Source organism: Miniopterus natalensis, chromosome 10 (assembly GCF_054644295.1).
Source record: "Miniopterus natalensis isolate mMinNat1 chromosome 10, mMinNat1.hap1, whole genome shotgun sequence".
Taxonomy (NCBI): Eukaryota; Metazoa; Chordata; class Mammalia; order Chiroptera; family Miniopteridae; genus Miniopterus; species Miniopterus natalensis.
The window spans coordinates 25,334,833-25,346,382 of record NC_142090.1 but is presented as its reverse complement, the minus strand read 5'-3'; the positions used below and the strand labels follow the sequence as shown (position 1 = coordinate 25,346,382).

Genomic DNA, 11,550 nt, shown 5'->3' with positions numbered 1-11,550 from the left:
TTGTTTTTGCCACTTGTTTCAGAGCTATTGTGTATAAAGACTGTGTAGCCACCTATTTGTACACCAGACATTAATAGGTGAAATGAGTTCATCTCTCTGGAAAGGTGAGGGATTTCTGGCTATACAACTCATCCACACCTAATTCTGATCCAGTGCTTTAGCCCATGAATGGACCCATTCAGCTGTTAAGAGGCAGAGATTCTGCATGTGGCAAGATTGTTGGAAGATCTCCCTGGAGTGGCTCAGGGAACTGTTCCTGAGTAAGGGTGGGTATGGTTCCTTGCACAACTCCTGAGTTAAACTACAGCTTCTTTTGTTTTCCTCTGGAAAGTTGGCTCAACTTTCCAGAAGCTTGCTTATGGCCAGTAATTATCACATTTGTCAAATATATCTTACAGTATTTTCTGAAATTTCCATCCTGTTTGTTTGTCATGATTCTGTTTGGATACTTTATATTGATGTATTTTTTAATTCTTTCTTTTTTGCTGTGCCCACTCTGCTGTTAAAACCATCTTACTTTCAATATTTGCAATTTTAAATCTGAAATATATGTCTGATTCTTTTTCCCAAGATTTTTATTTTCTAGTATAAGTCTCCATCTTGCCATCTACTTATTTGAACATAAAAATTACAGATATTCTAAAGCTAATTTCTGATATGTCCAATAAATCAATCACCTGTCCATCTTCTAGTCTGGAAAAGAGCTTCCAAGTGCATGAAGACTCCTCTTTTGCCTGTAACTTTCAGGAATTCCAAACAGTCACAGCAACCCACATTGTTTTAAAGACTATATTACAATTTTACCTATTTTCTTCTTTTATGACTCTCACCTCCTCTGTACTCTGAGTGGTTTGTGTGCTTCATTTTTTGAAGGGGTTTATTATGCTTTGGAATTCAGTTTACCTCGTTAACTTGGGATCTCATATCTCTGGGCTAAAGAAAAGTTATGATTTTTTAGATTATCTTGATATTAGCATAAGAGTGATGGTATCTTGAAGTTTTCTAAATCCTAATTGAAAACAGAACTTTTCATTGTGTATTTTAACATAAAAAAAAGCATATTAATTTAATTTCTGTGTTTAATTTTACCCCAAATTATGTTATCTAGTATAAGTAGCTATCAAAACAAAACCCACTAAATAATATAATTGTTAATTGTTACCAAAAAGTACAACAAAAGGAGGTCAGTTGTTAAAACTTTAAATTTACATGTAGGAAAATGGAAAAAGAAATTGATTAGTAGAAAGGGGACCTGATGTCAATTAGCTTAGTGACTGTGTAAGAATCGCATGTTATTTCTTAGTGTCAGTTTTTTCCAGTGTCAATACAAAAAGTGTTAAATTTAGACCCTAAATTTCTCAACTCTGTACTTATTCTGTCAGCTCCTTTCTCCTGAGTGCAAACACAGTTATTAAACTACTAATTTCAGTTTCTATTTGTGAAAAAACTGTGATATATAAGTACAATATATATTTTGTTTGACATTTTTATTTATTTATTGTTATTATTTTTAAGTATATCTTTATTGATTTCAGAGAGAGGAAAGGAGAGGGAGAGAGAGGGATAGAAACATCAACGATGAGAGAGTCATTGATCGGCTGCAGCCCACAACCCGGGCATGTGCCCTGACCAGGAATCGAACCCTGATTGCCTGGATCCTAGGTAGACGCTCAACTGCTGAGCCACCCCCGGCCGGGCGACATTTTTAAATTGAATAAATTTGTTGGATTTTTTTTGTTTTTTTACTATACACTGAAATACTTTGGGGACTGTTTTCCCCTTTGGATGCCTGTGAACTTGCTAACAGATAATTTAATGAAATGTGTAATAAATTTTCCAGGATACTAGAAATATATTATTTTAAAACTTATGGATTTCATGCCCTCATGTTTGATGAGATATTTAAGTTATTCTACATTTATAATTGTGGACACATGCATTTTAGTACTTTTTACATAGTAATATTTCATTCTCTTTTCCATTTTACAAATCTGTTCCCTCCAATACTTAAATATTTCCAGCTGTTTCTTCTTTTGGATTTCTAACATACCCATGGTAGTGCAATAAATTGGGAGATCAGAGGTCAAGAGCCTTTAACAAACAGTCAGTTCCAATGACTCTCTTCAAATGCTTCACCTGAAGAGATTTAATATTGCTATAAAATTAAATTGTTACCAGAAAGGAAAAATATACAAGGAAAACAGTATGAATTGTGTGTTTCCTTGGCAGGTTTGGTAATGGATTTGACAATTCTGTGATCCAGTTGAAAACTTCCAGTTATGTCCAAAATACTAGAGCGATTTCAAGATAACAAATAAAGGCTTCATATACTCAGTGTCAAAGCACTCAATGGCCTCCCTTTTGTGCCTATAACTAGCTTAAAAGTGAAGATGGCAAGTAGGGTCAATTTATGTAACTTGACACTATGTAGACATATCCAGAGCAGAATTCTAAAGGTAGCAATCTTACCTGATGATGGACTATACCAATGAACTACTCTTGTCATTAATTATATTTATTACATTTTTATAAAAGCAAATTGTAATCAATAAACTCTGCAGGCATGCTGTCTGCCAAATGTTATAGTAATATTAGGTCAGTTAATTTCTTTTGTTCTGAATAATAACAACAGAAACATTAATATTAATTACCATATGATTTTAAATGACCTAAACATTGTTAATTCACTTCCTAGATAACTTCAATGATGAAATTGGAATCATAATTATATAAAAATGAATTTGATCATATTTAACATGTCAGTTTAGTTATTTATAACATTCTCACATATTACACCATTTCATATATATATATGAAAAGAGATAGGGAAAGAACATTTAACAATTCCCTAAACATCTACTGTCCGGATTAGAACCAAGGATAAAATATTTTAGTATATGATTACAATATAAAGTTTTTGTCTTCTGTTTTGCATGCTTTTTGTTAGGTAAAGCCTGAAGCACAACTCTAATTTTTTTCTGATATAAATTCTTTGCAAATAAATAATTATCATCTCTGACTTTATTCGGTAATGTGGTTGCATTGATCTAAGGAAATTCTACATAGATTGAAGAGTGGGCAGAAGCAGGCCAGGGGGCCCAGGCTGGGTGCCGGGCAAAGGCAGAGCAGTCCAGCTGAGGTGGCCTGGGTCTGCCTGGCCAGAATGTCATGATGGGCATGGGGGCCACGCCGCCCCTCTGCACCCCGACAGGCAGGTCTACCAGATCTCCCTGAACACTGTGGACATGATGCCCACTGGGATGGTGTGCTGCTAATGGCAGGCCCTGTGTGGAAGGAGCAGTTCTACCACTACCACCAGGTGGCCCACTACTTGCTTTGAAACCCTGAGGCCAAGTCCTGGTACCAGGAATTCTGGCAGCTGTGGGACACAGGGCCCTGCATGGAGGTACAGGTGGGAGGAGCACACTGACCCTGTCCTGCACCTCAGCTTCTCCCACTCGGGTTACCAGTGGGCTTCCTGCTGCAAAGACTGCAGAGTGAAAATCTGGAACCACCTGACTGTTCAGTTGCTGCTGCACAGCACACACATGCAGCCCTACAACTGGAGCTACACCCACTTCTCTCAGTTCAACCAGGACGACTTGCTGATGCTGGCCTAGAGGGTGTTCCTGGGGCCCCACAGCTCCTCCTCTGTGGAGATCATGGTCATCATCCTAGACAACTTCTCGCATCTGTTCCGCGTGTGCAACAAGCCCTAGGAAGTGTTCAGCTGGTGGCTCACGGAGACCAGCCTGATATTGGGGAAGCTGCACGACATTGGAGTCATCGCCTCCTGCTGGGTGCTCTTTATCAGCAATGTCTTCCAGGATGTGGAGTCCCAGGACGTCCGCGTGGTGAAGGGCTCTGGAACCTCAACGCCAGCACCATCCACGCAGTGAGTGGCTCACTGTGGCTGTTTCCACAGCCTAGACCTCCTTATGGACGCTGGTGGGCACCCAGCTGCATCTTTGCCCTGGGAAGCGAAGACGAGGACTAGGTTGAGGTGGCCAGCCCGGCTCCAGGTCGGCGCCCCAAGGAGGGTTTGTGGCGACTCCTGGACCCCCAGTGCAGCTGCAGCTGGCTGAGTGCACCCTGGAGACCAAGGTGGCTCAGCTGTTGGCTCAGGACCACACCAAGCCCATGGAGGGCAGCGTTGCTGGTATGAACAATCATGTACAGGTTTCTGTATGAACATATTCTTATTTCTCTGGGATAATGCCCAGGAGCACAATTGCTGGGCTCTGTTTAGTATATATTTAGTGAAAAACAGTAGCTGTATCATTTTACACTCTCACTAGCAAAGTATGAGAAATCAAGTTTCTCCATGTCCTGATCAGTATTTAGTACTGTTGTTATTTTTCATTTTATTTGTTCCAACAAGTATACAGTGATACTGCATCATGGTCTTAATTTACATCTTTCTAATGGCTAGTGATGTTTAACATCTTTTCTTGTTCACTTGTCATACATATATCATCTTTGGTGAATTTTCTTCATATCTTTTGCCCATTTTCTAAATGCAGTGTTTGCGTGTTTTAATGCTGAATTTTGAGTGTTTTTTATGTTCTAGATATAAGTCCTTTGTCAAATACTTGGTTTGAAAATATTTTCTCCAAATGAGTAGCTAGTCTTTTCTTTTCATAGTTTTCATAGACTGTGAACTTTGTTTTTGATGATTTCATATTAACCAATTTTTTATTTTAAAGAATTTTTTTCTGTTATGTCTAAGAACTTATCATCAAACCCTTAGGTTCAAAATATTTTCTCCTATATTTTATTCTTAAAGTTTTACAGTTTTACATTTTAAATCTGTGATCTCTTTTGAGTTAAGTTCTGTGAAAGTTGTAAGGTTTAAATCCAGGATCTACCCATCATCTATCTCTACCTCTTTATCATCTATCATCTATCTATATCTATCATCTATCTATCTATCATCTATCTATATCTATCTATCATCTATCTATCTATCTATCATCTATCTATCTATCTATCTATCTATCTATCATCTATCTATCTATCTATCTATCTATCTATCTATCTATCTATCTATCTATCTATCTATCATCTATCATCTATCTATCTATCTATCTATCTATTATCTATCTATCTATCTATCTATCTATCTATCTATCTATCTATCATCTATCTATCTATCTATCATCTATCATCTATCTATCTATCTATCTATCTATCTATCTATCTATCTATCTATCTATCTATCTATCATCTATCATCATCTATCATCTATCATCTATCATCTATCATCTAATCTATCTATCTATCTATCATCTATCTATCTATCTATCTATCTATCTATCTATCTATCTATATCTATCTATCTATCTATCTATCTATCATCTATCATCTATCTATCTATCTATCATCTATCTATCTATTATCTATCTATCTATCTATCTATCTATCTATCTATCATCTATCTATCATCTATCATCATCTATCTATCTATCATCTATCTATCTATCTATCATCTATCTATCATCTATCTATCTATATCTATCTATCTATCTATCTATCTATCTATCTATCTATCTATCTATCTATCTATCTATCTATATCTATCATCATCTATCTATCTATCATCTATCATCATCTATCTATCTATCTATCTATCATCATCTATCTATCTATCATCTATCTATCTATCTATCTATCTATCTATCTATCTATCTATCTATCTATCTAATCTATCTATCTATCATCTATCTATCTATCTATCTATCTATCTATCTATCTATCTATCTATCTATCTATCATCTATCTATCTATCTATCTATCTATCTATCATCTATCTATCTATCTATCTATCTATCTATCTATCTATCTATCTATCTATCATCTATCTATCTATCATCTATCATCATCTATCTATCTATCTATCATCATCTATCTATCATCTATCTATCTATCTATCATCTATCTATCTATCTATCTATCATCTATCTATCTATCATCTATCTATCTATCTATCTATCTATCTATCTATCTATCTATCTATCTATCATCTATCTATCTATCATCATCTATCTATCTATCTATCTATCTATCATCTATCTATCATCTATCTATCTATCATCTATCTATCTATCTATCTATCTATCTATCTATCTATCTATCTATCTATCTATCTATCTCTATCTATCTATCTATCTATCTATCTATCTATCTATCTATCTATCTATCATCTATCTATCTATCTATCTATCTATCTATCTATCTATCTATCATCTATCTATCTATCATCTATCATCATCTATCTATCTATCTATCATCATCTATCATCATCTATCTATCATCTATCTATCTATCTATCTATCTATCATCTATCTATCTATCTATCTATCATCTATCTATCTATCTATCTATCATCTATCTATCTATCTATCTATCTAATCTATCATCTATCTATCTATCATCTATCTATCTATCATCATCTATCTATCTATCTATTTATCATCTATCTATCTATCATCTATCTATCTATCATCTATCTATCATCTATCTATCTATCTATCATCTATCTATCTATCATCTATCTATCTATCTATCTATCTATCATCATCTATCTATCTATCTATTTATCATCTATCTATCTATCATCTATCTATCTATCATCTATCTATCATCTATCTATCTATCTATCTATCTATCTATCTATCTATCTATCTATCTATCTATCTATCTATCATCTATCTATCATCTATCATCTATCTATCTATCTATCATCTATCTATCTATCTATCTATCTATCTATCTATCTATCTATCTATCATCTATCTATCTATCTATCTATCTATCTATCTATCTAATCTATCTATCATCTATCTATCTATCATCTATCTATCATCTATCTATCATCATCTATCTATCTATCTATTTATCATCTATCTATCTATCATCTATCTATCATCTATCTATCATCTATCTATCTATCATCTATCTATCTATCATCTATCTATCTATCATCTATCTATCTATCTATATCTATCTATCTATCTATCTATCTATCTATCTATCTATCTATCTATCTATCATCTATCTATCTATATCTATCTATCTATCATCTATCATCATCTATCATCTATCTATCTATCTATCTATCTATCTATCTATCTATCTATCTATATCATCTATCTATCTATCTATCTATCATCATCTATCTATCATCTATCTATCTATCTATCTATCTATCTATCTATCTATCCATCTATCATCTATCTATCATCATCTATCTATCTATCTATCATCTATCATCTGTCTATCTATCTATCTATCATCATCTATCTATCTATCTCTATCTATCTATCTATCTATCTATCTATCTATCTATCTATCTATCATCTATCTATCTATCTATCTATCTATCTATCTATCTATCTATCATCTATCATCTATCTATCTATCTATCTATCATCATCTATCTATCTATCTATCTATCTATCTATCTATCTATCTATCTATCTATCATCTATCTATCATCTATCATCTATCTATCATCTATCTATCATCTATCTATCTATCTATATCTATCTATCATCTATCATCTATCTATCTATCATCTATCTATCTATATCTATCTATCATCTATCATCATCTATCTATCATCTATCTATCATCTATCATTTATCATCTATCTATCTATATCATCTATCTATCATCTATCTATCTATCATCTATCATCTATCCTACCTATTTATCTGTCATGTGCACATGAATATCCAATTGCTCTAGCACCTTTTCTTGAAAAAAAAAAATCTTTCTTTGATTGACTTGCTTTTGCATCTTTGTCAGAAGTCAGTTGAGCATATTTGTGTGGGTCCATTTTGGGGTTCTCTCTTTTGTTTCTTTGACCTATGTGTATATGCTCCCACCAATATCACATAGTCTTATATTACTGATAAAAAGGCTTGAAATACAGCAGTCTGATTCTTCCCATTTTACCCTTCTTTTTCAAAATTGTTTTAGCTATTCAATTCCTTTGCTTTTTCATATAAATTTTAGAAATATCTTGTTTATATCTACAAAAAATTTCCTGGGATATTAAGATTTTGAGAATTGTTACCTTTACTATGTTGGGTCCTCTGATGTACAAACATAATGTAGCATACATTCTATTAGTGCTTGAAAAGATGTGGATTCTTCTGTGATCAAATGGAATGTTTTACATGTCAATTGATTGTGTTGGATGATTACATTTTGGGGTCCTTATAAATGTTTCAGATTTTTATATGCTGTTCTTTCAACCATTGAAAGGGGATTGTTATAGTCTCCAGTTATAGTCATTGTTTTGTATTTCCCCTTTTAGTTTTATCACTTTTTATTTCACATAATTTGCAGCTGTTGTTCGATGCATGTGCATGTAGGATTGCTCTGTCTTCTTGGTAGGCTGACCTTTTGCCATTATGCAATGTATTTTTTGGTCCCTGATAATTTATTTTGCTTTGAAATCTATTTTATCTGATATTAATATAGCCACTCCTGCTTTCTTTTGATTAATGTTGATGTATATCTTTTTCCTTCCTTTGACTTTGAACCTACCTATGTTTATTATACTTCAAGTGAGTCTCTTATGGAGAGTATGTAATTATGCAATGCTTTTAAACCCACCATTCTAATCCTTGTCTTTAAATTAGTGTACTTGCACAATGTTCATTCCTTGTAATGATTTATGTGTATGGGATTAAGCCTGCCATTTTATTTTTTGATATCTGTTTCTTCTCTCAGTTTTTAATCTCTTCTCCTTCTTCTTGCCTTCCTGTGGGTTACTGGAATATTTTTTAGATTTCCATTTTGATACATTTGTAGTGTTTTTGAATATATCTCTTTGTAGACATTTTTAGTGTTTGCTCCAGGTATTTACTGTATATGCACTCTACAGATGTCACACTCTACAGATGTCATCATTTTACTAGAATCAAGTATAGCAATCTTACTTAACTTTATGCCTCATTATAATATAGTTTTCTTAAACATTTCTTCTGTATACATTCAGAATCACATCAGACATGGCAGGCTGTTGCGTGTACCAACAGCTCATTTTTCTGTATAGCTGAGCAGTATTCCATTGCATGATTGCAACATATTTTTTAACCATTCACACATTTAAGGGAATTTGTTTTTTCCAGTATTTTCTTATTACAAATAAGTCTGGTGTGAATTTTTATGTACTGGCTTATTTATGAACATAGTTTTAATTTGGGAGGTAAATGTCCAAAGGTGCAATTGCTGTGTCACATGGTAAGTATATATTTAGTTCCAAGAGTCCTTTGAAGAGTTGATATGATTATTCAGGTTAGCCTCTTGCAAACATAAAAGTTACTGTTCTACTTTCGTTTTGCTGCTGTAACAAACTGCCACAAATTTAGTGGCTTAAACAACACAAATTTATTATCTTACAGTTCTGGAGGTCAGAACACTAAAACGGGTCTTTCAGCAGGCTTCATTCTTTCTTAAGGTCCTATGAAGGATCCACTCTCTTATTTTTATACCTTCTAGAGGCTGCCTGAATTCTTGGGCTCATGGTCCTCTTCCATCTTTAAAGCCAGCTATCACATCGCTGTACTTTCTACTTCCATCATCATATTTAATTTTTGATTGATGTTCCTGTCTCCCCCTTTTAATTTATAAAGACACTCGTGATTATATTGCCCCTCCCCCAGATATTTCACAATAATGTCCCCATCTCAATATCCTTATCGTAATTACATTTGCAACATCCTTTTTTTCCATGTAAGGTAACGTGTTCTAGGGGTTAGGATGGGATATCTAAAGAACAGGGCATTATTCAGCCTATTATAAACTTATTAATAACAAGTAACCTCGCATTCAGAATTCAAATGCAAATGTACTGATGTAAAAATCTTTACAAAATGTTTAAGAATTATTAAAAATTATATTTAAAACAATGAATTAATTATTGGAATTTCAATAAACTCACATAATAGTGTAAAGCACAATACAACTTTTCAAAATGAACCAATCTGAAGGGGTAAGTTTATACAAATCAACAGAAAATATTCCAAAATTCTCTGACACAAAATACAAGAGAAATAGTATTTAGTAATATTGAATTCCATCCATATGTTTTAATACTTTGATTATGGCACATAGTGAAGAAGAAATGCACATAGATTGTAATACAACAATTTCTATGCTTATAAAACAGGCTGTTTCTTGGTGGTAAAATTTTATTCATTTTTTTCCACACCATATCTCCTATTGATGAACATAGATTGGCATATTCATTTAAGAGTATAATGAACTAAGTATTACATAGAATGAAATTTTCTTTGTCATTTGTTTAAATTTATTCTTGTTGTATATGCCATTGCCTTCCAACAATACAGAATAAATTTCACTCTAGGATCAATTACTACAGTTTAGAATTACTCACGAGTTGTTTTATATTACATGAAATTCAGAGTACCATTTTGATTACCATAACTATTTTTTTAAGATCAGAATGACGATTTTATATTTTACTTTTTGATGAGTTTTCTTTATTATTGACAGTATTACAAGTGCCCCCCATTTCTCCCCAGTATGCTCCCCTCCACCCAGCCCCTGCCCCACACCAGGCCTTCAGCACACTATTGTCTGTGTCCATGGACTATGCATATGTGTATGTAAGTTCTTTGGGTAATGTCTTCCCGTCACCCCCCCCCCCCACGCCCCTCTGAGATCTGTCAGTCTGCTGCATGCATTCATGCCTAGGGACCCATTATGTTTGTTAGCTTATTATAGTCATTAGATTTCATATATAAGTGAAATCATGTCATTTTTGTCTTTCCTGACTGGCTTATTTCACTCAATATAATATTCTCCAGGTCAATTCATGTTGTCTCAAATGGTAAGAGATCCTTCTTTTTACAGCTGCACAGTATTCCATGATGTAAATGTACCACAGCTTTTTTATCCACTCATCTACTGATGGGCACTTGGGTTGTTTCCAGATCTTAGCTATTGTAAATAATGCTGCTATGAACATAGGGGTGCATATATTCTTTCTGATTGGTGTTTCAGGATTCTTAGGATATATTCCTAGAAGTGGGATCACTGGGTCAAAAGGCAGTCATATTTTTAATATTTTGAGTAAGTTCTATACTGATTTCCACAGTGGCTGTACGTTTGCATTCCCACCAGCAGTGTAGTAGCAGTCCCCTTTTTCCACATACTTGCCAGCACTTATTGTTTGTTAATTTATTGATGGTAGCCATTCTGGCAGTTGTGAGGTGATGCCTTGTAGTTTTAATTTGTTTCTCTCTGATGATTAGTGACATTGAGAATTTTTTCATATGTCTAATGGCCGTCTTAAGAGAAGTTTCTATTTAGGTCCTGGGTTATTTGTCTTCCTTTTGTTGAGCTGTAGGAGTTCTTTACATATTTTGGAAACAAACCCCTTATCAGAAGTATCATTGGCAAATATGTTCTTCCATATACTGTGTTCCATTTTCATTTTGGTTATAGTTTCTTTTGCTGTGCAGAAACTATTTTAGTTTGATGTAGTACCATTTTGTTCATATTTTTCCTTTG

At 33.7% G+C, this 11,550-nt stretch overlaps 1 pseudogene; it reads left to right on the top strand.

Moving 5' to 3' along the window:
• Positions 1 to 3,274: 3,274 nt before the first annotated feature.
• On the top strand, positions 3,275 to 4,191 carry LOC148092218 (F-box/WD repeat-containing protein 5 pseudogene; annotated as a pseudogene).
• The last annotated feature ends 7,359 nt before the right edge of the window (positions 4,192 to 11,550 follow it).